The sequence below is a fragment of the Prenolepis imparis genome, unplaced genomic scaffold (genome assembly GCF_030444845.1).
Source record: "Prenolepis imparis isolate NDT839.2.m4 unplaced genomic scaffold, iyPreImpa1.0 SCAF_8, whole genome shotgun sequence".
In the NCBI taxonomy this organism is placed as follows: domain Eukaryota; kingdom Metazoa; phylum Arthropoda; class Insecta; order Hymenoptera; family Formicidae; genus Prenolepis; species Prenolepis imparis.
In genome coordinates, this window is record NW_028141166.1 from 11,444,172 (window position 1) to 11,467,930 (window position 23,759).

The window sequence follows — 23,759 nt, forward strand, 5'->3', positions numbered from 1 at the left end:
ATTTCTATGTAATTCTTGAAAAGAATTATCATAATAGAGAATGACAAAGCACATGCGTTGAGTGTATCTGTGTTATAATTTTACTCTGTATGGAATTTGTAAGACAATTTGACCCAACACATTTTCACGTGATAATTACACAGCATTTTGTAGTAATCTACGTAATACAACCATTTGAGGGAATATCTATGAATATTACGCTGGATATTTACATAATTTCATAAAAAGTATAGAAGAATAGGAGATTATGAGAATCTACAAATATATGCAACGTAACATACAATTATAATTAAATTCTAATAGTCAAATACTGAGATATTCTATTGTATAAAATCATACTATAATGAGGTAACAATGAAATCATTACGGAAAGATAAATTAAACGTTGATTTGAAATAATTTCAACTTATTTTACGCAAATGTTCTCTGATTTTTATGCAAATTATGTTTGTTTAAAGTATACGGAAATTTTATTAAGTAGAAAAAAATTTGGTTACGTTTACAATAATAATTCTTAGGAAGTCGGAGCGCAATATAAAAGACTTAAAATGAGCAATCGCGAGAAAAGTGATTGTGCGACAAGAAGAGTGAGGATTCGAGAAAGACAAATGTGGTGAAATGAAATATCTCGCCGGGAAATTAAAATGCCAGATTGCCATGAGAGAAAGAGAGAGAGAAAGACAAAAAGAAAGACACAGAGTTCCGCTTACTTATTTATTCCATTACAGGACAAGCTGCGCGATATTCCAACGCGCAGGTGAGAGGCGCATCAATGCGTTGCTCTTGCACGCTATTTCGCTCGCATTGCGAAAATTTGCGGAGAACTCGACACCGTGTCTCCGGTTTTGCGAGAACGAATGAAAACTACATCGTAAGAAGAAATTGCATCTTGTGAAACGTATAATATATTGATATCCCGATGAAAAAGAAAAGAAAAGTCCTTTAAATATATATTAGAATAACCCAAGCGCGCGTCATTCTTCGGTTTTGTATTAAAAAAATGATATTAAAAAAAAATAATATGAAGTTTATTTAAACTTGATTCATATTTTTTTACAAAAATTAGTTGATTAAAGCGTTAATTTACTAATTAAATTTTTAAATAAAAATATGTTATAAAAATTAAAATAGTAATATGTTGTAAATAATATGTTATAATACCTTATTTTCGATTAATATTTTTTGACAGAAATTAACTGATAACTGTCAAAAATATTAATCGTGTTGAAAGTATTATAACATATTATTTAAAACATTATTTAAATTTTTATAACATATTATTATTTTAAAAATTAATTAGCAAATTAACGCTTTAATCAGCTGATTTCTATCAAAAAATATTAACAAAGCGAAAATTTGCTAATTAAATATTCTAGCTTACATATTTATATTTATATTGTGTATGTTATAATTTGCTAATTAAATTTTAAATAATAATATGGTAAAAGTTATAAAATAGTAATATGTTGTAAATAATATTATATAATACCTTATTCTCGATTAATATTTTTTCTTTCTAAAGCTATATCTTTTTGAACGAATCTCCTTCGAGTTTTAATTAATTATTAATATTAAGTCATGTATATAGTATCGCGCGCGCGTTATTAGAGTGAAGTTGCCGATGTTCGTAGTGTCGGCCATTACCAAAACGCCGCGAGTGTCAGGCAGTTCGAGCTGCGTCCCGCTGTGATTAATTAGTAAGCATAATCGTTAGAAACGATTTCTAATCTTTGTATTGTAATATTTATCAATCGCATATCATAATTTCAACGTTAATATGTAGGCGTAATTGTTCGAAACGCATATTTCGCGAAAAACTCGATGCCAAATCTCTTGCCAACATAACCCAACTATCTGTTGTCGCGCGCGCGAATATGTTGCGATCCGTGGATATATTTATCGTTAATTCTAGTTTACATATTTATATTGTGTATGTTATAATGCGAAATAATAAGATTATTCTAATATGTATGTATTTTATTTGTTACAGGTAGCATTGCGATTCACGCGTCGTGTCGGGAGTGTCGTGTAAAGTTTCGCGCGTCGGGAGTGCCGTGTAAAGTTTCGCGCGTCGGGAGTGCCGTGTAAAGTATCGGGCAATCGTAATTATTCGTAATTATTTTCGCGAGTGCTTCGAAGGAGCAATGACGGTCGACCAAGAGAGAAGGAGGAGGCCCAGGGAGGCATCGGGTGACATCGGGGCAACTGTGAGGTATGCAAAATAAAACATTTTTTTTTAACTGCATTGTTTATGAGATATTCGACACACACATAACATAATTTGAATATTTTGTTTTCAGATCAATGTGTGCTGTACTACAACTCAGCTATTGCACGTATCGGTGAGTGAGAAATTAGTTGTTTATTTTATAACATTTTTATAGGTAATATGGAGGTGTATATATGTTGAAAATATTGAAATAGTAACATTTAAAATAATATGTTATATAATATCTTATTCGCGATTAATATTTTTTGACAAAAAAAGCTGGTAATTGTCAAAAATATTAATCGAATTTAAAATATTATAATAACATCCCTTTCTAAAAAAAGGCATGTTAAGTCGATTCTCGCAAATATTGTTGCATCTTTTCCGCGATGCTGATTGACTGTTTCGATTCGTATTATGCGTTATATTTGTAGCATCGAGAGGCTGTCATCGCGAGAATTAGTAGTCTAACAGTTTGTTCAAAATAAAATAAAATAAAATAATATGGTTTAAATAATATGTTATAATACTTTATCTGCGATTAATATTTTTTGACAGAAATCAGCTAATAACTGTCAAAAATATTAATCGAGTTTAAAGTATTATAATATATATTATTTAAAACTAATATCATTATTTTATTTAATTTTATTTTGAACAAATTGTCAAACTGCTAATCCTCGCGATGACAGCCTCATCTCGATGCTACGAATATAACGCACAACGCGAATCTTGACAGCTAATAAGCATCGCGGAAAAGCGACAACAATAAACTTCGATATATGCGAATATCGACTTTACATATCTTATTTAGAAAAGGATTTAAAAAATACGATAAAACTTTTGCATTAGAAGTATTGATTTAACAGGTATAACAATTTATATCAAACGTATTAAAAGAAAACTGTTTGAACTTAAACGAGATAAATGTCCGGATTATAATTTTATATTTAATGCAATCATTCAAATTTAATTGACATGTCACGGGACGGACAGTCAAGAGAAAATTTTGACAGATTATCGGAATTACTGCTTATAATACATTTAACCTATCAATTATTCGATTACACGTTATTACAGTCATCTCGCATATTTTAGAAATTTTGATCCTAATTTGCAATACATCCTGTGCATGTTATTATTTAATTTGCGCAAAACTCATTTGTATTGACGTGTGTCAGTGTTACGTAAAATGGTGACGTTTATTCTGAAATATTAAATAGTTTTATTGCATAAAATCGGTCTATTCGTTTACAGGCAGGTCATATTGCATCGAAACACTAATTGTATACAATTCCAATCAAAGCAGACTATATTTTTTCAAAAATAATTTTGCAAAATAATTTCGCAGTAATTTAGTAAGAAATAAAGAGAGAATTTATTTATATTAAATTATATTATGATATAGCGCATATGATAGTCAATAATAAAATTGCAGCGAAAAAAATTAACATTTGCATACATACTCGCGTATTGTTTGCGATATAAAAGTTTAATGAAAGAGAATATGAAAAATTAATAAAGTAAAATATTTTTTACAAAAATATAAATTATATTTTACAGAGATTAAACATTTTTTTTTTAGAAATTTTATTGCAACTTGTAATGTAATTATTTTCATGCATTGAATCATAAAATATGTATTTTTATTAAAAATTGAAATTACGGATTTAAATTACTTGTGTGTGTGTGTGTGTGTTAGATAAAAATATGATACTCAAAATAATATAATCTATATTTACCCAACGTCCAAGAAAGTTTGCAACTATAGTTTCAATAATTAATCGAATACCTACGAATATTATAATAACTGTTCTCTGCAACTTCCTATCTTCACAAAATGCGCACGATTGTCGTCTCTGTCAATTATTGGAAATTCTCTCGTCGCTAAAAGCAAACGATTATATTGCGGTCGCGAAATTATTGCCTTCGTTATTCACATCGTCTGCAATTTCCGAATTGCGAAGCATTCTTTGTCTAGAAGTCAATTTTTCAATTTGTTTAATTTATTCGGTGCAGCATCTCTCGAGACAATCGGAAAGTTTCCCTGGCGCCGTCGCTCCTCATTGATTTCCAAAGCTGTAGGAGAGCTTTCTTATTATTCGGATGCACTGATGCTAAAATCGTGAAGTAGATGTTAACACGGAATCCTCTTTCCGTCTTGATTTCTCTCGTAAAACCAAAGTTTCAACACAATCCGCGTTCACGTGTCATCCAATGAAACTTAGACGGATTATAAAAAAATAGGTCCAATGCATTTTCTTAATCCAGTGATAATAGTGTGATTTGCAGTGAATTTGTATTGTAGCTATTTTATAAATCTTTTTTTAACATACGCAAAAATAATTTTTTTTTAAATATCGTAATTGTAATCGTAAATTGTTTTTATAGACGTAAACATTTTGACTAATATTATTTAATATTAATTAATTCTTGTAGTCAAAAAACTTCTAAGAAATAACGCTTAAGATTAATCGTTAAGAAAATATCTCTATAGATTTTTAAAAATAAACTTTCGTAAAATATAATTATAATAAAAATTTTAAAAACTATAAATTATATATAGAATATAATCTCTATGTATAAAGAGTTAATATTCATTTAATTAAATTATAAATTCAAACATTTATGGACACGTAAATACCAAATTGAAATTCAAATAAGAGAAAGGAGGATTTTAAAAAGAATATTTTCATATATACATATGTGTTACATTGTACACATATTAATAACAACAGTCATTAAGCAATCAATAAGCCTTGTCATTGAGTATCATCTTGGTATCTATCTCGATGTATCCAGGGCAATAACGCTGCAATTCATCACATACCGACTACTGTATGACGTATCGCTGACCGCAACCGGAACTACAAATTACAAAGCTACCGCAACAATTAACCCAACGAGGCACTAACGGCTAAAGTAGTCTCACTCTGTAGGGCCTATTAGCAAGGTACTTCGCAACATTCCGCTCATTCGATTGAATTAATCCAGATCAATATAACATCCGAGATTATAGAGACATTCCGATATTATAGAGTAAATTGTAAGATTTTAGTAATACGTATTGTATTAATTTGTATTATTATATTGCAAATATACAGTATCAATTTTCCATATATATTGATTTTAATATAAGGAGAGAAGTACAAGAACAAAGGAATATCTTCTTATCTCGTAAGAAGTTTCGTAACATGCGCGTGCAACATCCGTAACATCACCTTGTAATTTGATGTTTCGATGTAAGAAGAAGAGAGATATTTAATTGGGTAGAAAGTGATTGGGCGTGTATGTGCAAACTTTTTCTTCGCTTGTTGATAATTTGGTGATGGATTTCTAATTTGTAGTTCGGCGAGTGAGTCACGATACATCACGTGTAGAGCGAGACTAATATATAGTTTGTAATTATCAGTTGGCTAATATACGGCAATTTTAGAAAAAAAATATGAATAAAGAAAAATTTATAATTAGGTTGATCTACAAATTATTATTTGAAAAAGATATTTTACACATTCTTATCAAACTTACACACATATCAAATTTATTTTATAATATACATATTAAATACATTTATATATACATATATCGTATATATTAACTAAAAACTATATTATTAAAAATTTTTCAAAGAAAACTATTAAATTATTTAATTGCGATTTTTGCAAAATTCAGATATGTTTGTTTTTGGCAGCTGTTAAAGTTTATAATTAGTGAAGATATAAAATTTTTAATCGTGATGAATCAGGAAGAAGATGATGCCTCGAAAAATTTTATTTTCTCTTGCATCATGGTATCGCACAAGTGAAAACACTAGTAAAGATAGTTCATGATTATATATTGTGTACTAGCAGTCGGCTCGATGATGAAATGACTTATCCGAAGTCTCGCGTAAGGTGAGATTACTGAAGATGAGTTCGCGTTCTGATTCATATTTTTGACGTTACTCTGATTACGGATTCAAATTCACAACAGCTTCCCGATACTTTTCCGATTGCAAATACATTGTTTAAATGCAACGAATCTGTCGAAATTATTGATACATTACATTTTTAATGAAAAAAACTGCAAACAATTATAATTCAGAGAAAAGTGTAATATTTAACCATTAAGCTAATTATGTAATTATTTTTTAATTACAAATTAACACTTTTAGAATTACTTTTAATATTGTGATATTACTTTGATATAATATATGGCGACTTTAAATTGACATTAAAGCACCTACGTGTGTCAGAAACAGAAATTTAGAATATTCGAAGAATATTCAAGCCATTTGCTTTCCCGGATGTATATCTTGAGTCAGAGAAACGTGAACCAATTACTCAGTCCGTCCACTTGGGCACTGATCATCAATTCCATCCAACCGACCATCGTATCGTCAGTAACGCAACACTTTTCTCACGGGAAGAGACAACTTATTCGATCGCTACCGTGACATATACGCGGCCATTCGGGCCAAGCCCTCGCGAAATCATTCACGGGGACCTCTCACTCTCCCCACGTGTCTGCCCAGAGTGCGAGCCTCCGCGGCGGGGAGGGATAGGAGAAAATCATGAAAAGCGAACGAGAGCGAACACATCCGCCGTACACATGAGCAAGCGAGAGAGGAGATGATCATTCTCTTTTCTCTCTCTGGTCTCAACTTGGCGAATGTCCTGGTAGCGAGAGAAGTCGCCAGTGTCTCGGTAGACCTCCATCTGGTACAGCGGGCTTGAGAGCCTCTTCGGGGATCGTCTATTCGGGGATCGTTCGCGTGCTGCCTGGCAGATCGCCGTGTGCCAGGTTCTCCTTGCCTTTGTATTTCTTTTTTTCTTTTATTTTTCTTTTTTTTTCGTTGCTTTCGTTTCCTAAAGCGGATGTAACGCGGTCGATACTCGTGAGAACGGGAGCGTGTGAGGTGGAATTGTAAATAGTATCGAATACGTATAGAGAGGTTGCACTGTGGCGCACGTCCGAAATCGAGCGCTTGTCGTGACCAATTTAAGCAGGAGATGGCGAGCGGGGAATTTTCTGCATTTTTATGAATTTTAGTACGGCACTAAAACTCATTTCTCGAGTGCGCTTTATTCGAGCCGCGGGCTTTGATATTAACATGTCCGATCGATATATCATGTGGATTGAAATTGATGACAGCTGCCTCAAATTGCTCCTGGTAATACAATGCAGAAATTAACGGCTCAACATGATTGCATTTAATCTGTAACTATGACTGCGTTCAATTTGTATCTATATCGATAAAGTGGGAGGAATGTATAGAAACAGTTAGATTGGGAAAATAGCCCTAGAAAATAGACTTGAATGAATTTTTTAAAAAGTTTATACGGGACATCAAAGTGCCTGTAATGATATTTTTAAATACACTTAAAATTAATTACGTAATTGATATATGTATATTATAATTATAATTATAAATATTTATTACATTTTTGTAGTGACGTAAATGGTAAAATTCAACATATAAATCTCAACTATGTATATTCTATATGTCTATTATAAGTATTAAAAAAAATTGTTATTCTGAAAAATTCATTCATTTTCTCTTCGCGGTGAACATAGCGGTCACGCGGAAAGTAAACGCGAATGTGAATACGAACGCTACAAAACGATGCATCGCGTAAGCATGCAATTTAATTCGATGGTTGACTGTATTAGGTTTTGTACGTGGAACGCTACCAATGATCGTTGAGCTCTAATCGGGAGGAAATAATTTGTTTGGTTGCACCCGGGTTATACATCGGGATTGGCTGTAGATGATCGATCGCTGTATATTGGACCGTGTTGCTGTGCGTGTGTATGCACGGAAATTAGCGATTACCTACGTCTGTTATCGCTAAAACGGTGCCATAATGGGAGGAAACTTTTTTGATGACAAATTCGAGGAAAATTCGATTTGCAGAGACAAAAGTGTCAGAGTTAGAACACATTTCATATCTCAAAAAGTTAAATTAAATTACAAATTTGAATAAACAAGAGTGTGAAAATTTTAGAGATATTTGAAATTTCTTGTTTTCTACTAAAGATATTTGTATAATTACACAATTATTACAATGAAAATTTAAACATCCAATTTTTGAAACATTATTATAATTAATATATAATATTAAATATAATGATAATTTATTATTAAAATTTGAATGATTATATACATATATATAGACTGTCATTAAATAATTAAATTATATTACCTTTAAAAACACATTGCAATCGAGAAATTGATAGTTTATTAAATCATAATATCATCGTGAAAACATTTTGCAATATCAACCGGTTTATCATTAATGTGTCATTTTGCATTTCTAACGTAGAAGTGAGCGCGAATAAATTATAATAATAACATCTCTTATAAATTTTATTATATTATACATATTTTTCATCATTATATAGTGATATCATTTTGTAGTTAAAATCTCTCCCATAAATTATTGATACGTAAAGATTAAAGTGTTGTGTCAACACTGTAACTTTAACTTTTAGTTTAAATATATTTATGAACATTTTTATATTTTCTTTTCCAATATTTTGTTTCTATCTTTTTGGTTAAAGCAGCTACCGATTGCAAACAGCTACTGAGTATAATATATATACATATTATATACGAGAATTGTGGAAATTCGACGATTGAGAGGTTTACTCTTTCATGTCTCTGCATAAAACATGAGTCAAACATTTTGATTAGCATATTATAGTCACTTAGTATAACATACGACAAATTTAAGACGGCGTCTAGTATATTTTACTTATGTGGGTGTTTGTATGTACGTGTAATGCGATCTGTATATAAATTTAATGATATAAGATTTGCGTTAAAAAATCTTATTTATATTTAATCAAAATTAAATATAAAAATATTTTTATAAAAAATCCGGCTTTTTAAAGTATCTTATTCAGAAATAGTGGCATATAAAATTAGAAAGTAGCCTAAAGATTAATTATCGAGTACATATGTATGTATATATATATATGTATATAGTAATATTAATATTTATTTAATAGAAACACGTTTCCGTTGCGAGTAATATTTTTCAAATCCGTGTCAAGAGTTTGTCTCTACGTTCTTTTAACTTGCATTAAATGTCAAACCTTCCGCTTTTTGAGGCAGTAGTATAATTTCACTTCCACATGCGTAATCCACTTTCACGAAACCGGTATTGTGGTACACTCGATCTGTCGTGAACCATCTGGCGCTCTCGGCGAAGATCGAATAATATAAAACTGGTCAGCCAATTAAAGTCGCGGCCGCGAAATTCTGACCTTCACGACAACAACCTGGCTGTTTTTACGAGCTTGTTCTGTCCTTCGGGTCCGTAGGGTTTATAGTGTACGATAGTGTGGACGTGTGAAGCAGGTGCAAAGCGGTCTTATGTGATACTGTGCGCTGAGCCAAGGACGAAGAAGACGGAAAAAAGTAAGGGACTCTCGGTGGAATTTCTCTAGCCAACTTTGCGAAACGGTGAGTCAAGTAGCGAGATAAAGTTTAATAGACCTTCGGGGTCGAACTTTTGATGTACGGACGAAGAGGAGAACGCATTCAAGTAGTACGTGAGCTTCATCGTAATTTTGAACAGTGCTAAAACGTTAAAACGCTTTGCGCCTGATCATTTCTTACGTCCATCTGTCATACCTGGAAAGGAAACGTGCGATTCGTGATGTTGTTTTATTGTATCTCGAATTAGAAATGTTACTTATAAACGAGAAATAGATTAGATCACACAACTTGTTGCTTAAAAAATAAGTTAAATGACATTACTATGATAAACAGAAGTCATGAGTTTTCTTAATCTGAACAATATTTAAAGTTAAATTTTTTATATATTGTAATTTAGCTGAGAAAGCAGAACTTTCAACATTAATTATCAAAGTTATTGGGAAAAAATGATTATACATATAGTAATGAAGATGTATACCACGAGTTCGAAGTTTTCGCTTGATTTAATTGCATTTCTCAGTTAAAATTACGATGCTATATCACTATTTGTGGTATTGCTATCTCACTCGGACGAGTATCTCGATCGCTATTCGGGCAATCGAATTTGCTGGATACCGATACCACGACATATCGATCGGCCAACAAACGAATTTATCGAACATTTGCCTGCTAATTCACCTATGCATGCCACATAATCCGGTTACGTCATTGCTACCGCAGGAATGCGCGGATACTCACCTGTACGGCTAATAGTACTGTATTACGTCGGTTTTCATAAACATAAATGTCTTTGTAAAAAAGCATGCAGGATAAGCAATTAGAAAGAAACAAACTAGAATTGATACATTTATCAGCGAATAAGCAGTTATCAATGAAACAATAATCAAATTATATCTATGCAAAATAATACAATTAAATAACAATGAAACTTCTTTATATATAGAAGCATTATGCAACTTGTTTCCTTTCGATTATGATAACGTTATAAATTAACGTGCTTATTGAAATATTTTTTGAACCTTAACGTTGTACTATAAATTATTGAATTTTTATTCTCGAATTTGTTTAATTATAAGAATTTTATGACGTTAAATATCCGCTGGCTATTTCGTTTTTTTGTTTTTATACAATTTAAATATTTGGAATTTTATGTCTAATTGAATTCTTGATTGAACTATTTTTATTCGTAATTGAATTTTGCAATACAATCTACTATTTTATAACATCGTGATATAATGGCACACACCCGCAGTCTTATCGATCTGCGGTTACAGGAAATATGGTTGTCATTCTCTGTACCTTTATACAGCAGTATAGTCCTTTGACACGTAAACCCCATTCTGTGTGACCTTAATTGTAACGGTCTGCGGTCTCAGTTTCAATCCTTAGTTTGCAATCGGAGCTGAGTAGATCAATCATTTTCAGGGTAAACGTTCGCAACCCTCAAACACGACCTTCCCTTAATTAAATCCCGTTCGATCGATTAATACTGCAACTACAAGACAATACTCTATTGTAATTCAATTTTCAAACAATTTAAATTGTTTTGTTTTAGCTTTCTTATATATCTTCAAATACTCGGAAATTATTTGTAAATGTTCTTTACAAAATAAAGTCTCTCTCTCTCTCTCTCTCTCTCTCTCTCTTATTAGACTTTTTTATCTTTAAATATTAACAACATTCTTAAGATACTTGAGTTTAAAAAATTTTTGGTATGGTTTGAAATGTTCGAAAATAATTGAGAAAAAAGTAATACAAGCTTTCTCTTTTAACGTATTTTAATTATATTTGAGAGAAAATTTTTATGTAACTCTCTTTCTCTCCATTCTTAATAATAAAATATAATAATTAATATAATAAAAATTTGAAATGTTAAAATGTATTCTGCCCGATACGTTAAATCATGCCGAGCTAGTAAGAATCATCTAGTCGCGGAGACATTCGATTATCAGTCTTCCAGAACTTCGTATTCCTTGATACGTGTGTCACAATCGAATCGGCCGATTTGTCGACGGGTCTCACCGAATGTTTGTCCGCCAATTTGCTTAGGTACAGCATGCGTGAATTTGCGGTAATTTAGTTTGCATTACCGGGCACACGATAATGCGTGAATGCATCACGATTTCGGGACGAAAGGGGAGAAAGGACGAGAAGAAGGGATGACTTGTTCGGCGAACTGCCCGGAAACGAATTTTGCAGTCTTGTCATCTTAATGATAATGAACGATCGTTCTTTCGCTTAGGCAAGCTCGGTCTTTTCACGTGACTAAAAATAAATTTTCAGTTTTCCTTGAATTCCAGGTTTGTGATGTCACGCATCGTTAATAAAAGTGTAGTGAAAGTATACTATTTAAAAGAATGATATAGCTGGAAATGTGTATGTTAGATTAATAGCCAGTTTTATTATTCGTTATTGATTATTTGACACACGCGAATATTTCTTTCTCTTTTATTTCTTTTATTATCTATTAAATATTTTTTAAAACTTCTTATGTCTAATTTGAAGATATAAGATATAATTAAATTTTTTAGAATAGCATTATATGCATGTAATATTCCTCGTATGTATACAAAGAATACAGGCCAACAAAAGTAGGCAATAATAATTTCGCCTAAGTCATGAGTTTTGACTTTAATCTTATAAGTAGTTCAGTTTTCACTTTGCAGAACTAAGGATAAAGTTAACCGACGTTGATGAAAACGTTATGGTAATGCACAATTAAGGAGAGAGACATTTGCACTCGAGAAAAACATATGTAATCTAAATCTAAATTAATTCGTTATAATTTTAATTAATATTACAATCTCAACTAAATAAAAATCCATATTTACACCAACAATTTGGGACTGTATATAAAAATTATTCGACGCAATAATTTAGTTTAGTTAGATATTTTTTAATTCTTGGCACGAATTAGCTGAATAAGTTCAACACACACACACACACACACACACACACACACACACACACGCGCGCGCGCGCGAATACAGCTGATTGTTGAATCGTAATTACAACTTTTAATTGTTTAAAGAAAAATTTGTGGGTGAAATTAGAAAATCATATGAGATTTTTGGGAATGTTTCTTCTCTCTGCCTCTCTCTGTTTTAACGAAACTGACAAAACCGTTTTATTCCACGCGAAATGGACGGTAGCGGTCGAGCTGTCCGCTGTCATACTTCGTCGAACTAGATTTCCGCGAGTTGTAAAATATCATCGCATGCCGCGGGAGTAATTTGAATTTCGTTTTATCAATTAATATCGATGGACAGCCGTGTCACAATGGTTTCGTAGGCGTGCCACTGGATATCGGACCGGCCGGCAGTGCCCACAGGTATAATTGCCGTTGCAGTATCGTTTGTCAGTAACCCATCATTACTTTGGTTGGTTCTGCGTTATTTGCGGCTAGCTTTGGACATGCCATTTCCTCGATACTATTCTCTCTCTTTCTCCCTCTTATTTTTTCTCTTTCGTTCTTGCAGGGATATATCCGCAATGACGATTACTGCCATCGGCAGAGAATTATTATTAACAAAGCAACAAACAATTAGTTATAAACGATTAATGATTTTTATATAAAACAATATACCGGGTATCTCGCGTTTTCTATAAAATTCTTTTTTATTTCATATATTGTCTATATAATTACTTGTTTCTGCAGATATTGCACGTAAATTCAGGAAATTTTCAATGTATATTTTAAATAACAATGTGATAGATAAGATTGCGTTTGGTTTCATTTTTTCGTACATTTTATAAATGAAAAAATGAAACCATTATTGACAGAATTACATTTAATTATATTTAATTGATGAAAAAAACCTTTATTTGTGACTCTAGCTCTTTTTTTCTTTGTAATAAAAAAAAGACAGCCGATTTTTCAATTCCTTATCTTATCACACGCGTAATGAAGTCCCTTGTGCCGAAGGAACGGGTCATTTCCATTTATGGCGGCACGCCGATATATACAATACACGTAATTCCCGTTTGTAGCGTGACGTCTTATCGTCGGAAGTATCGTCGGAAGTTTCGACACGCGCTGCGAGTTTCGCGTTCGCGCGAGAGAATTGCGCTAGAGTAGAGAGAGAGCAGAGGAGAAACTATAGGAGGAATACTATAGCTAGAGAGGAAGCCCCTCTGTGCCCGTTTGTCGAGCGTGTAACGAGTACCGTGGTTGTAATTGCTTCGCGATCGTGGGGCGGGGTGCGATATCTGCACATGCATTGCGCCTCGCGCGGACGAGGTTTAATTGTGTCTGCGTCAGGAACAGGTATCCTAACCCGACTAGCTTTCTAATGCTACAACGAGATGACGATGCGAGACACGCGAACACGCTGTTCTTTTGTAAGGCCTGCACCGAAATTTCCACACACTCTCGACCTTAAGCTATCCGCAACAATCTCGCAAACATCTCCGCGGACGTTTCATAAAATGAGATAGGGTTTGAATTAATGCAGATCGCTTTCGAAAGATAAATTTCGAATATTATCTTAGCTGGAAGCTAGAAGCGTTATTTGTCTTAATGATAAAGTCATTTTAAATTAATGTTTTATTTTTTTAACCCTTTTGTGATTGTAGTGTCAGTAAGCTTTATGCTATTCGTACGCGTGTTACGCATAATAATGCGTTTGCTCCGAAAATAAAGAAAATAAATTTTCAGATTTTGTAAAATTAAAACTCCAGAAAAACTAAATTAGGGAAGAGTCAACGCATCGAATTAAAATAAACGACTTAAAATCATATTTTCTACATTGAACAGTTTTTTTAACGTGTAAAATATAATACATTGAATATAATATAATAATAGAAACAATTGAAATTGTAAAAAGTCAATGTTATTTGTAATAAGTTTCGAGTCAATATTTTTTATTATATTTTAAATTAACTATTATAATGTATATATTATTATCTACTCAATCTATTATTTGTAAATTCGAGAAAAGGCGAAATTTATATACTTATAAGAATCTATAGCGTTTTATTATAAAACTCTAAAAATTTAACAATTGTTATTAATTTAATGTCACAAATAGAGCGAATACAATATCCTTAATAAAATGAATTTTTCGGAACAATATCTTTATCATAATTATTGATTTATTTTAACTTTTAAATTTTACACATCACGTTTTATTCATCAAGTTTTAAAATGAATGATTTTACTTGTATGAGAATATCGGAAAACGCCAACTATTATATAACATTTGAAAAGCGTAGCATTTAAAATCGGCGAATCTTTTTCCCGACTTTATCTGGCGATGCCCAGATGCGGTACAAAAATTTGGCGATCGTGTGCCGCAAACCACCGATAACCGCGCACCACAAATACATAGAATATATTTCGTTCCTTATATATATATATTATCCTATGCAACACATAGGATGTTCACTCGTTTGTGTATGTACAACTTCGTTACGTGCTATTACGAAACAATTACGTAAGGTCAGTGTGTGGCAATGAGTGCATCCGGGTGGCAGATTAATTGTATCGAGGAATTATTGGAACGAGAAAAAGGCGCTTTTTTCTTGTGCACCCTATATACATATATCGTTGAAACGAGAATAACTTAGATCGATGTCGCTTCCGTACGGATGGCTAAAAAAAACCAGTTACGCCAACACGAGTTATTTACACGTCTAAATATCAATATCGAGTGCAACGAATTCGATGTACTTAAATATCGATAAACGGATGACACAGTTAAAGAGATGCTTGAAATATTAATTTTTGTCGCGCTACGTGGTGATAAAAATATTTTATAACATTATAATGAAAAAAGAAATATTGTGTTACTAAATTATTTAATATAACCAAATCGTGGAAATAAATTTAATTAATTGTGCAATATATCGTGCAAATCTAATAGCACATTGCGAATATAAATTAATTGAACTGTATTCTCTTTTTCTTCCTTTTATATAAAATACTCTTACGGTAATATTCAGTTTAAAATTACCATGGTTTGACTAATTGAATCTCTCGCTGCAGTTCCGCGAAAACAATTTCCTTTTTTATTGTTCTTTTAGCAATATAATAAAATTTACGTATATTACATGCGCGTGTGCAGGATCTCTTATACAGAAATAAAATTCACAATTTCTAGTCGACCTTAATATGCAGAGAAATTATTGCGGTAAGTTGGCAAATTGGCTAACTTGTTCTTACCGAACTTCTGAGAAAATGATATCTCTTTGTAACTTCTGCCTCTGCAGATTTTGCATAAATTTCTGTACGCGCAAGATTAAGTTGACATTAATAATTAAAATATATTTTAATAAAAGAATTTAATTTAATAAAGAATTTTGAGTTGATTGTGCGCGAATCATAATTTAAATATATTAAAAATACTGCAATATAACTTTTCTTAATCTTTTTACCATCTTTTGAAGAGAGAAACGGCAATATTAAAACTTCACCTACTTTTGCTGAATTTCTACGAAAGTAGTTTCTTCGTCGTTTCACGAATTTTGCATAAACCACTGTGTCTAGAAAGGACCTTATTTCCTGATGAACATATTTCTGCTTCGTCAATTTTTATTAGCGCTGATTGCGAATCTGACTTTAAAATTTGTCGGTTCAGAAAAAAACATTGAGCAAACAGAAATCTATGAAATTTTTACGCTTAGCCCCCTCTTTTTTTTTAAATCGTTGCTCGCCACGTGCGAATTACCGTTCGTGCGTAAAAAAACGCACGTGAATTTTTAATTTTACGATTTCGCATAACGATGAAAACGGGTAAAAGGGTCGGGATAATTCCGTGTGGATTCGTGCAGAAAAACGAATAGATTCGCATGAATGATGCAATAAATTCTGCAGCTTTCCTAACGAAACTCGGGTCGTTTTTACGTAGAACCGAGGCGCTCATTAATTGTTTTGTTTGCATCTGCTTTGCATTTGGTTGGTAGCACGATTTATCGCGCCGGTTAGAATCGCGGTAGGGTCGATTCGATTGCGCGCATGCTGGAAATCATAATTAATGCAGCTAATTTGCAGTTCGAAGTGGAAACATTAACGTAATAAATTTATGTCTCGTCGTCGGCGAACGAAATGACAGAAAATGTGCTTGAGCGACATGCAACGAGGGGATTATTCGAGGAATTAAATTTCTGTAGGCCGTCCATATTTTATGTATAATTAATCATCTTAATCCTTAACTTGTCTAACCCTGCTGTTGTGTATGAGACAAGCAATATTGTTTCGCCAAACTACTTAGTCGTTGACGCGACCAGAAATTAACAAATAAATCTTGTTTACGAGAATTTCTACTCTCTAATGGATTCAGATTTAATTCGAAACAATTTAAAGAAGCATCATTGTGTGTTGTGTATATTCTATTGTGAGTCTTTATACCGCCAGATCGATATGATACGAAAACAAAAAGTTTTGTAAATTATAGAAAAATTTCATGGTTTGCTCATATGATGCATATAACTTTATTTGATGTGCAAAAAGAGAAACAAACGCTAATTGGCGCTTTTGTTTGATTCATTTTGAGAGTAAAACGTGATAATCGATTGTTCGTGTTGATAATTTGCTCTATCAATATATAGCTTACAATAATGTCAGGGAATAGCACAGATGATTCCGACGAGGTGATCTCGGAAGTCTTTTTGACCTTTCGTTCAAATCGGCATTGCGATCGGGTTCTCCAAGCGATATCGTATCGCAATATTCTAGAATGGTCCTGAAGTCCTGGCTTCAGGTGAGCAAACAGGTGCATTCGATCAGGGGATCAGGTTGCACGAGAGATCGGTCAGCTAGCGTTACCAACCGGTTTTGTTGCTGAGGAGACTCAGGTGAGCGATGGCCGCTTGATCTTGGATAATCGCGCGTTTTACATACTAACTCATTATGAGACAGATTGAAGGAAAATATGCGCGGGAAATATGCATATATACATATATATACACATCTGATCTTGAATATAAGCTGATTGGCCTTCTCGATTAAATCAGATTACAATTAGATTGCAGTTAAAATTAAGTTATCTATACATTATATTATACATGCAGTAATGCACAATATTATATAAATTACATTATCCGATATAAGCTTGGTTTTACGATTTAAGATAATTAATATTAACAGTTCATATTCCGATCAATTAACAGTACCCAGCAATCAAATTGAATCAAATTATTAATGGAAAAATATTAGGACTGCGAGTCTCTTTATCATTTGGTACCCTGATAGAAAGCATCTAACCGCGCACCTGAACTACCTGGATCCTACATTTATCTGCGCATAAAGATTAGAATCCTCCTTACAGTCTTTACCGCTCTGGTAAGAAGAGATTCGTTTTGTTTTAATGCTTCTTATCCTATGGCTTCCTTTTCTAAGCACGTCAGCATCTTGTTGCGCGTGATAAACGTATGACAGTTGCTCATACAAATGTGTGACAATTGCATTTCCACCGGCTTTAACTTTTTATTCTATTCTCATTAGATTTTATTAGATTTAGATAAAATAGAATTTTTTAACTTAAATATTAAAAATCAGGTATTTATGATGTGAGATTTGAAAATTTTTATAGGAGATTAGTTTATTATATATTATAAAATATATTAGTGATAAAAAATATATATATAATTTTTTATATAGCATATATATTGTATATATGAATCATTTATAACAAGTTAAAATGATTTTATACATATATTTATTGTATATAATATTTCATTTTATTTAGAATGGAAATTTATGTTTGTGTTATAAAATAGATTACTTCAACACTTTTCACCTAATCAATTTATATGTATTAATGTCATATCTCTTATGCATCAATATCTATTATTATCGCTTTAACCTTTTGTTGACATTTTCATTAAATCGTGTTACACGACTTTCATATTTATAAGTCAAGTACCGGAGGCACAACTTGAGTTTTTTTATAACTTTCAAATTCTACTATAGAACTTACTCGACGACGTTTCCTGCTCGAGAAATTGTTCACAGATAAGTTTTACGAGAATTCCCAAAGATTTTCTGACTTCTTTGTGAAAGATGGTTAAATTAATTCTACGCGAAATAGCATGCGCTCTTTTAAAGAGAACGTTGAAAAGAGCGGTCTGTTAAAAGACTCATTAATTCGTAATGCAATTAAAAGTTACAATTTTTCTCAGCCAATCCGACTTTTTTAAGTAAATTATTCGTTCACCTAGGTCAGAATTCAAATAGCTTTTTAGAAATGCATTAAATTAATATGAAATTCACCGTTCGATCTTTATCTATTCACGAAAATATCAGCTGCTTAAATGACTTTCCTACATAACTATACTATCGTTATTTATGACATATTAATCATTAATACGAATAAATGTCAAATGAAGAATATAGTGAAAGTAAAATTATCATAATATTGATCTTTATTAAGCAATACTTTGTTTGAATATATTTTTTTTTCTTTTTCTTTCAATATTTAATAATATATTTGTCGTGCAAAATATCTACACTTACAATTCAACTAAATCTCGAGTACAATAACTCGAATATTGATGAACAATCGACGGAGTTCGAGCAAATCGAACATTTCCCTAGGTCAGGAGAACAGCAGGAGTATAGTAAATGCGATAGGTCAACACAGTTCTAAGGTGAATGCATCGAGCAATATGTTGCTGTATTGCGTCTTCATGTAACTGATAACTGTGGATAGTGTGGTAGTGAGATATGTAGTAGGGCAACATATATGTGCCAGCGATTCATGCCTTGTCACAAGAAACGCAGTTTTGATCGATCTAGAGACCCAATTTGTTGTTAATTTGAAATTAATTGTCGAATGGATGATATTTCGGTTTTGCATCGTGCTACAGTTAAAGAGAAACTACATTAAAGAGAGATTGCATAATTCCCCAAACTATGTTATATTATGCGTATAACATTGGAGCAATTAATTTTACACGCGCAACTTTAAATTCCTAATTTCGAAATCAGGGAGATTTCGAAGGTTGATAAATATGTACAAGCGCAATTTCGATGACTTATTTAAGACCCGATTTTACATGAATCGTTAAGAAGATATTCTATGTTATACTAAAGATTATTTGAAGGCTAAATTCTGGTAGCCGCGTTTTAGTAGGATAATTATCCCATTTGATTGCGAATTCCTGAAGCCAAATAATTGACAGTTTATAAAATAACAACTGTGACATTTAAATACGAAGTGAAGTACATAACGTTCATATATGATTGCTTAGAGGAAATTAATTCCTCGATCAGGTCGATTGAATTAACATATTCAAACCAAATTAAAAAGAAATTAGCGATAATATCATATGTGTCGTCTTGGTTTAACTCAACCTTGAGTAACATTATCGAACGTTTTATGTTTTTGATCACTTTGGAAAATAATTTATGCAAGACGTTCTTAAGGTTCAAGGACTTTCAATCTTAATTTAAAACATTTTGACGTTCTTAAACGTTCAAGGATTTTAAATCCTAATAAAAGAGTTTTGAGAACAATTTATAATTAGCTACAGAATTTAAGAATTCTATTTATAACTTTATATATAATATAGAAAAATACATGAAGAATCACAGAATATATACAAAAAATGCATGAAATATATAAAATAAATAAAATAAATAAAATAAATAAAATAAATAAAATAAATAAAATAAATAAAATAATAATAGATAAAATTCTGGCTTAAATTATATTGACAGTTTTCTGTATTTGTCATATATTTGTAAGTGGTAATATCTTTGACATTTTATATATGTGTCAACAATCAATCAATCTTTTCTATATCTCGCTAAAGAAATAATCTCAACTGTATCTTTTCACTCTATTTGCCGAAAAGAAAACGCAGAAGTGAATCCAATCGTTAGACACATTTGTTAACCTGTTACCTTCACGATTGGGCTTATCCCTACTATGCGGGTACACGTTTTTATAGCTGTAGAATCGCGAACCTGAATCGGACGAAGAGGAACGAAGAAGGTAATGGTGAGGAAGAGAGGATCAGGTAGAAAGTGAGGATCAGTGGGGATGGACTTCGACCTTACACCTTCGTTTGCAGGTGCAACATCCTGCCGTCTCTGTTACCCTGCTCGCCCACACTCGCGGAATTCACCTGAAAAGGAAATCTCTCTCGGTGACGAGCCGCCGCGCGTTTTACCTGTTTGCGATGCGCGTGAAAGACAAGCCGTTATCTCGTCGTCTCGCGTCTCTCGTCCCTGACGACGACGACGACGACGATGTCAGCGCATTCGTGTGACCTTCCTTCAGCAGTTACGGTTAGCTTGTATGCTCTCCTGATACTCTCTAGTCGTTGAAATCATTCAGACCATTTCGCACGACGTGGTGGAGTACAGGTATACAGGCAATTTTTCGTTTCCGCTTCTTGTGTGTCGCAGTTAAAGAGCATTAGACGTGGTATGCGATAAATACAATTGTTATTATTACGATTTTTATTACACTGAGAGAATTTTTTCTTAGAATTTATCCTGAAAATCATGGTAATTATGGGACAATATGGAAAAAATTTTATGAGAATTTCTGTGATTAATATTTATCACAATAAAGATAATAATATCCAGTACAATAAAATATAAAATATGTTTGATTAAATTTACTATGCAGTTTAGTAAAATTAATCAAATATGTTTTATATTTTATTGTGATAGATATTATTATTATTATTATTGTGATAAATATTAATCAGAGAAATTTTCATAAAATTCTTTCCATACCACGATTACCATGATTTTCAGGGTAAATTCTAAGAGAAAATTCTCTCTGTGCATTAACACATGTTATATGGTTGAAAAATATTACAATACATTTTTTACACGCCCATTATGTAATTAGATTAACAAAAAATTAATTAACATTAATGATAGTAATTATGATAATTAAAATAATAATTAAATTATAAAGAAAATGCAATACATTCAACGAATTTTTATGCTTTTAAATTATTATTACTATTAGTATTCCAACATTTTTAATGATAAAAGTAAAGAAATTTGAGTAAATTTGATATGCTTTTTATAATTATTAATTTATCTAATTTAATTGGTTTCCAAATAATTCTATGAGAAATTTATAAAACACATGATATAATATACCTATAACACATCATAAAATTAAAAAAATATTAATTTATTAATATATATATATATATATATATCAATCTTTAGATAAAATTAGAAATAGATTACAAGACTTTTATAAATATTAGAATACTAGCATTGCATGCATATTTCTTATCAATGCAAATCAGTTCTAATTTTATAGTGTTGAATTATCAGAGCTCCAGAATAACTTTCGTCACGATTTGTACAATTGTCAATGTTTTGTCCGTGTTTAAACATTATTTTCGCGATATTCCACTCAAAGATAAACGACAATTCTCTCGGTAAATATTTCTCAAGGCGACTGTTGACTTCGTGCATTACAATTGACACTTATTACGAAGCTTATTCAAACGCAGAATATCTGACTGTTCGCATCGATTGTTTGTGAATCTTAATTAAAACTTTCTCTCTGTGCCATAAGCTCGAGCAAGATAAAGATCGCAATATATACATATATATATATATATAGAGAGAGAGAGAGGGGGGGGACAGTCTATTTGATCTTGGAATAATAACGACGGAAATGACGGAGGGAGAAAGATAAACCAGAGATATCGTGAAAGGTGGGAGGTGTGGGCGTCGAGCCAGGTAAAATGTTGCACCTCTGAGTCCCAGGCAAGCAGACGATCGAGGAATCGGTCCCAAGGCAGGCGCAGGTTGAGCGCCCGTGCCTCTGCGATGCCTGGATCACCGTTAGAGAACGCGAGACAAGTGTTTCCGGTGTCTCTCATTAGTCGCTGTCCCGAGTAATTAGACGTCGTATCGCGTAATAACTTTCCCTCCAGTCGAGAGGGAACCTCTGGTGCAAAACTGCCGCTGTTGTACCGTCGCGCGCATATTTCGATATTGAATCTTTCGTATCTTTGTTTCGCGAACAATTCACGTAAGGATACTCTCAGGCTGCTCAAGAGAGGCGAATCTTAATTTCTTCATTTCAATTTCTTGGAGCAGTTTCTTGGATATTACAAAGCAGAGAGTTTGTAACTCTCGTTGATAAGGAAGACAAAATTTAATCATCAAGTTACAGTGTTGGAATAATTATATAATGGTTTTGTTTCGTTATAATTGCAGATATAATGAAATTGTGGAAAATGAAACAGTTACTGCAACTCATTGCCCGAAATTAAAATATTATGTAATATCCGCAGTCTCGTTTAATTATTAAATTAATTATTAAACGAGGAGAATTTTTGCTACGCATTGTTGCTTATTTTATATATAAAAGTTTCTTCGAAATTTTTATTAATTAAACATTTCCCTTAAAACAGAAATGTATATGCATTTTTGCGAAAGTTTAAAAGGACGATTATCTTAGCTCTATTTTAAGTATATTATTGCTTCTTATTTCCAATTTAATAATTTTAAATTTGTTCATTTCTTTGAAACTGTCTTTGATGCCTGTGTGTGTCAGTCTCGAAAGAGACTCTCGTTCTCGCATTGCTTCGGTCACGCGCATGCAGGTGCAAGACGTTATCTAGGATCGACGTGCGCAGAGTCGCTGGTTATTGGTATCGATGTACCAGGATGCTAGGAGATACTCGCAGGCAGATCTGCGTGCCTCTCGGTCACTGAACGCGTCATGCTTTCGCGTCTCCACGAAGAGACGCCTGTGTGCGAGAAAGTCGTTGTATCCGAAGAGGAAGGCCGACAGATCTGTCCATAATTAATAATTATTACAACTGCTGAATGAAATTGATCGATGATCGAGTTTAAAATTATCAGATAGATGAATTTTATTTCTTTCAAAAGGAATGTAATTGCATCAAATGCTGTCCATGATGCAATAAATATGATAAATCGCGAAGGGAAATGTATTTGCGCTAAAGATATTTTTTAATTATGCAGACTGCATTATCTACATCACTGCTTTATGTATACTTTATGCATATTATAATATAATATTACAGACATATTTTAATATCTGTGCTTTTCACTGTAATTGCACGCAAATGACAAAAATTAAGTAGCATGCAAATTGCACTTGCTATTCGACTTTGAAACGGACGAATAGTAAACGTGTGAAACATCAGCAAATATCAGTAATTGTG

The 23,759-nt window shown here is 32.3% G+C and overlaps 1 protein-coding gene across 5 annotated transcripts in view; it reads left to right on the forward strand.

The window, feature by feature from the left end:
- The first annotated feature begins 2,052 nt into the window (after nt 1–2,052).
- The window catches only part of LOC145939409 (uncharacterized), a 94,531-nt gene continuing 72,824 nt past the window's right edge, over nt 2,053–23,759 (forward strand). The window contains exons 1-2 of one of the 5 annotated variants that reach the window (XM_083043696.1): nt 2,053–2,212; nt 2,301–2,342. The gene's annotated coding sequence lies outside the window, so the exon portion shown is untranslated. The other 4 variants (XM_083043691.1, XM_083043693.1, XM_083043692.1 and 1 more) reach the window with 4 other exon arrangements.